Raw genomic sequence first — 6,191 nt, 5'->3', positions numbered from 1 at the left:
CCACAGGTGCAGCAGATGTGGGTCTACTGCAGGTGTTTTCGCGTTAATGGATATGTTTCGTGTTGTGGCTTCGTGCGCGACTTTGAGTTCCTTTGCCCAGTCCTCAGCTGTGTTGGGGGATGTTGTGGACATTGGATATTTTCTGTATGCCGTCCAGTTTGTGATTCTAGCCTGCTTTGGTGGAAGTTTGAGCCGGGGTGTGGTCACTGAATAACTAATAATATAGTGGTCACTTCCCAGATTTTCGTCTAAATTTCTCCATTGCCCATCCGCTATGTTTAGCGTGAAGGTTAGGTCGGGGTAGGTGTCCCCGCACACGCTATTTCCTAATCTAGTGGGTGTGAGTGGGAGAGTTACTAGTTCTAGATCATATTTCTCTGTAATTTCTACCAGGCTTCTGCCTTTGGGGGTATCTCGTCGGTATCCCCAATGGGTGTGGGGAGCGTTGAAGTCGCCTAGGAGTACAAATTTGTCTTTTCCTTTCAGGTGGCCTAATGCGTATTCTATAATTGCCGCAAAGTCCGGTCGACGTTCTTTGGGAGGACTGTATACGTTACAAATAAAGGTCTTTGCTCTCCCTTTCTTCGATGTGTGTATTTCAATGATTTGGTGCTCGGTTGCGCATTGGGCGACATAGTGTGAGCTCACCGCTATTCCTTTATGCACTAATGTAGCAACCCGCGGGTACTGCTGATTCGTAACTGTGTAGTAATCCCTTAGCTTGACTGTACCCTTTCCTACTTCTTGGAGGCATATAATATCAGGTTTGCTGATGGCCGAATCGATGAAAGTCTGTAGCGCTGCCGCTCTTCTTTGGAAAGAGCGGCAGTTCCAATGCCATATCTCAGCGGTGTGTTCGATTCTGGGTGTTTTACTGGCCATTGTTGATCACGCTTTCGACGTCCGTCGAGTCCGAGATTATGCCATTCTTGGCTTTTCTAGCCGACGGTGCGCTGGGGTTGCTATTCGCTCTTTTACGCAGTGGTCTTTGTCGGGCTAGCGTTTCTTCCACGTATCCTTTAAGTCCCTGTAAATCAGCGTATAGTTGTTCTTGGAAGTTTTGGATGCTTTGCATCTGTTGCACTAGGAGTTGTAGTGTTTTGTCCTTAGTGGGTGTCACTTTCGTGTGTTCTTGTTGTGCCACATGTGTGGGTTTTGCTTGTTCCGCCTTAGCTGTGAGCTGGCTTTTAAGTGCGGCGATCTCCAGCCTCAGTTCTTCTAAGCTTCGCTTGAGTTGCCTATTTTCTAATACAATTTTTTGGTATTCTGGGTTTGATGTTATGGGAGCCGTGGTACGAACCATCCCCGCCCAGCTCACCTTGTTGTCGGTGGGTTCCTTCTTCCTTGTTGGAGTGGGAGATCTTTGCCTGGACCCTGTAAGAATGGGCTGGCGGTGGGAAGTGGGGTGGTCTGAAGAGTCAGAGTCCTTATGTCGCCTTCGTCGCTCTCTTGATCGGGATCGCTGTCGTCGTGGCGACGCCGCTGGTAGGTCTTCTTGTCGCTTTAATGGTGGCCATCCATCGTCGTCCGTTTCATCTGTGTCGTACCACCGTGGCCTTGGTACAGACTCCTTGATCGGAGTTTTGAGTAGTCTGGAGGAAGACTTCCTATGCGTTTTGTTGTTCTGCCGTGGCTGTTTGTACCGTTTCTTGCAGTCCTTCGAACCGGCAAGATGCTCCTCTCCACAGGTGGAGCAGGTGGGTTTACATTCGTGCTCTGGCTGTGGCTCCTTAGTGCCACATTTGCTGCATACTGAGGTATGGGGCTGAGGGCACACGTCCGTTCTGTGGCCTGTTTGCATGCAGGCGTTGCAGAATTGTACGGTGTTCTTGAATGGGTAACAGGGTATTTCTCCTCCCATGTAGTAGACAAAGCGTGGTATCATGGGGCCATAGAAAGTAATGACCGCTGTCTTTGTTTCCCCAAGCATGCGCGCTCGTAGTATCTCCACTCCTTGGGTTCTGATGCGCAGGTTGGCTTGGAGTGTTTCCGGACTCGTGTGCGGTGCAAATCCGTGCACTACACCTTTCTTTGTGTCTTCTCCGGCCGTCACGTAAGCGTTCACTGCGTGTTGTTTGCCGTTGATAACGAGCGTCGTTATCTTCCTGACTATATCTGCTACCTCTTGTTTGGGGGTAGATATGATAAAGATGTTTGATCCTGGCTTTAGCCGTAAAAGGAAGTGTTCCCCTCTCACCTTCCTTTGTGTGGCCATGATGACCGCTTCGGAAATCTGCGGAGCCGTCAAGTCTTTAATTGGTAGCCCTTGATGTGGTCGGACTATTATTTTGAAGTCTTCCTTTGGTAACGGAGGTAGTCTGTTGACTCGTGGCTTTTTCTTCATCGGCGGCTTCTTGGCTGGTCCGAGGTGCTGGCTCGACGAGTCGTGGGCAGCCCCTGCTCCCATGGTTTTTCTTCCAACTCTAGCGAGAGCCTTCTTCTGGCGAACAGTTAACACCGTTTTCCAGTCTCCTTTGTCCTCCTCCTGCCCGACGCGTGTGACGGGCATATCGGTGTCTTGTAGGATGATACTATCCCCTTCGTCGGTGTCTTGGTACTCCATTTGTTCCCGGTCCTGGTCCGAGAGCGTCGCTCGTACTTTTAGTGGTTCGTGCGAGCTTGAAGCTTCAATGTAGTTTGGTTTAGGCGTGCTCGTCGTAGCGTTCGTCGCGCCCGTGGGCGTCGCAGCTGCGGACGCAGCCGGCGTCTCCATCTGTTGCGGCAGCGCGCGCGGCGTCTCCCGCGCCGTAGTCGGCGTTAGTGTTAGCAATCTGCACACGTGTGGCGGGCACGTCTTGGCCCTTGTTTACGAAAATACGAAGGGCTCACCGCTAACGCTGGTGTGTACAGAGTCCTTAGATGTTCCCGAATCACGTATTGCACACGAAATTCAGCACATCGTAGGAAAAACTGGTCAAAAGATAGAAAATCACGGAGCTCCATGCAGAGCCAACCACTCCGCTCGGCTCCACCTCGGCGTCCCCAAGTGTGCGCCAATTCACTCACTGACACGTTGGCGATAGAGTAGGCCTAAGTTTTCGTGCCAGTTGGGGTAGATGTGTGTTGATACTGCGCGCGAAACTTCCTATGACAGGAAGCGGCGCCACTTCCTTTGTCATTGTTTAACGAGCGGTACTTACCCTTGCCGACGTTCCGGGTCTGAAGCACCTTTTTTTTTTTTTGAAGGTTAGCGATACGACGCTGGTGGATAAACAAGTTTCTGTATCCTTGAGGAAAGCCGTACATCTCGATGTGCCAGTAACACGCACGGACAGCTGCAGTAGCGGTCCACGAACTTGGCGATACAGATTCATCCCACTCCTTAATATGCCACTATTTTTGCAGCCAACTACTGCACATGTCTTGAGTCCACATGATTCAATCCAGCATGTCTGGAGCACAGTCCGTTAGCGAAAATTCACTTGCATTTCCAACAGCTGATCGCAAATAAGCAAGGTGAAAGCGGTAGTGGCTTCTTATTCGTGCGCTGTCGCTGAGGCAACGTGCGGATGGATGGATTGATGTTATAAGCGTCCCCTTTGAAACGGGGTGGTGGGTTGCGCCACCAAGCTCTTGCTATTATACTGCTTAATGTCCTACCTAGGTTAAACAATAAAAAAAAAACACTATGAACTCCCACAACCAAATTTTCTGATCCCCTATTGCGAACTGTGCTTTTGCACGTCTCTTTTTTTTTTCGTTTCCTTACTTTTCTTCCACCAATCCTCCTATCACCTTTTACTGATCCCTATTGCAGACATGTTTACTTTTTCTGCTACTCTCGCTGAACCCAAGGGCTTCAAGGAGGCCAGTAGTGCCTAAATAGATTGCTGGGTAGACGTCTTCACATTCTAATAAAGCATGCTCCATAGTTTCCCTTTACCGCAGCAAGCTTTACCGCAGCAAGCACATGCTTCTTCTTCCTTCTTATATCTCGCTTTATAGGTGCGTGTTCTAAGGCATCCTGATCTCGCTTCGAAAAGTAATGTGCTTCTCTTTGAGTTATCATAAATTGTTTCCTTCCTGATTTCGTTTTTTCCTCTTAAGTAGTTACTCATGGCAGGTTTCTTTTCCATTGCCGCCACCGATGAGATTATTTCAGCCTCTCTGACTTTCCTCTTGACCTTCTTTGTGCTGTGTTGCCCACCCTACAGGCCGCATACTTGCTGGTAAGCTTCCTAGTTCTTTTCCTCCACTGTGAATCAATGTTTTTCCTATACAGATATCTACACATTATCCCAGCCCATTTACTTTCTTCCATATTCCTCAGTCGTTCTTCACAATCAATTTTACTGAGAGTTTCCCTCACTTCAACACTAGCCCAGCCTTAGCCTTACAAAGAATTACTGAACTCTTGTTCTTTTGTTTTTCTTTGCTTATTTTCGCGTGTCATGCGAGGTTAGTAATTCGTTTCTCCGGACTTCTCGGTTAACTAGACATGGTGCCTTGTTTATGTTTCGATCCTAGTAATAAGGGGCATGTTATGACTAGTTTGCACGCTAAGTTCCAAAATATGTGACTTAATTGCAACATTTGAAAGGAATCTCGCATGCATGCGAGTGCTGCGGAGAGGTATAAGTGTGTTTTTACGAGCGGCGCGCAATTTAGCCCGCTGCTATGACATAGCTAGCTATGTCATGACAGCAGGTTAATATTAGTGGCTTATGTAGTACTACATGTGCCTCTAAGATCAACCTTAGCAAAAATGGACGGACCTTTATGCCAAATCTGTGTGCGAAGTTAAATGCGTGTGGATCAAATGCGACTTTGGCAAAACAATTTTTAGGCAAATGTTCACAAGCGTCAAGCTGCCGTTGTCAGCTACGTTTCCCAATGTCTCGAGAGAACTCTTGAGTTACATAAGCTTTATCTTGAGTATGATGGAGGGCATCTTTAGTGCAACGGGTTGCAAAATTTTAGCGTTACTGGCCTAATTACGAGCGTTACATATAATTATTGGACACTCCCATGTCTATGCGTTAGACAATGTTCGTCCGGTGTCCTCACTGAACTAAGCGAGGCACTTTGTTTGCGTCTTGTGAGAGTAAGAACCAGGTGATGGGTGGTGTGTAGAAAAAAGTTCAATGTGGATGGGTTTATTGCGGCTTTTGTAATAAATTACTTACGCAAACGCTCCGGAGCGTTATCAGTGTGTTTTACAGGAGGCGCAAAATTTGGCCCGCAATCCTGACATAACTAAACATGTCACCAAGGTGTGAGGAAAACAATGGCAAATTATTGTGCGTGAAGTAAAATGACTGTGGAATAAATTGAACCTACGGCAGAAAATTTCTTAAACATGGGCTCGAAAGTATTATGTGAACGCTTTCCGCGGTTTCAAAGCCTCCAAATTGAGTAAGCTGCGGACTTTAATTACACAAACCTATTTTCGAAAAATAAGGGACGCGTTACGGATCATGTGTGTGCGAAATTGAAAGTGTTACGATTAGTTATGTCCTTTGCAATGAACTGTGCAATCAACGGCTCCATCGCACATATGACTGACATTATGAGCGGCGCACAATTAAACTTTTTGCCATGACATAACTAATCGCACACATTAATGAGTGGACAGCTACGGCAAATCTGCTTGCGAAGTTAAAGGGACACTAAAGTGAAAATGATTTCTTCTGCATCAGCAAATTACCGTTCTACAACACCAAAAACACCACTCTTGGAACGATAAGATGTTTGGTAAGCCAGAAAAAGCGCAAGAACGAAATACGGATGGAGACGCCAAGTTCCCGCACCACGGGGGCTGTGACGTCTTGGATTTTGATGGCATCTTCTAGGGCCTGCTAATTATATATAGCGGTACAGATTGACTGCAAAGTGTTCTAAAGGAACCAAATATTAAACATGGCAAGTTTCGGAAACCTTTATTCAGCCAACGCGGCCCAAATGCGAAAACATACTTTGGAATCCCTGACGTCACGCCGACGTACCAGTGCTGGGGTTTCGGCGCGAAATTCAAATACGGATACATCAAACTATTTTTTTTTAAATGACTGCCTGCAGGGTTCTCAAACAGTGCTTCATTAGTCTAAACTGATTTATTGTTTCGCTTTAGTGTCCCTTTATATGCACGTGCATCAAATACAGTTTTTGCGAAAACTCTGAAACTAGGGTTTGCAAGTGTCAGGCTGCCGTTACCAGCTACGTTTCCCGATGTTCCGAAATAACTTTGCGTT

The sequence above is a fragment of the Dermacentor albipictus genome, chromosome 1, assembly GCF_038994185.2.
Source record: "Dermacentor albipictus isolate Rhodes 1998 colony chromosome 1, USDA_Dalb.pri_finalv2, whole genome shotgun sequence".
Classification (NCBI taxonomy): Eukaryota; Metazoa; Arthropoda; class Arachnida; order Ixodida; family Ixodidae; genus Dermacentor; species Dermacentor albipictus.
This window is presented reverse-complemented; position numbering follows the sequence as displayed.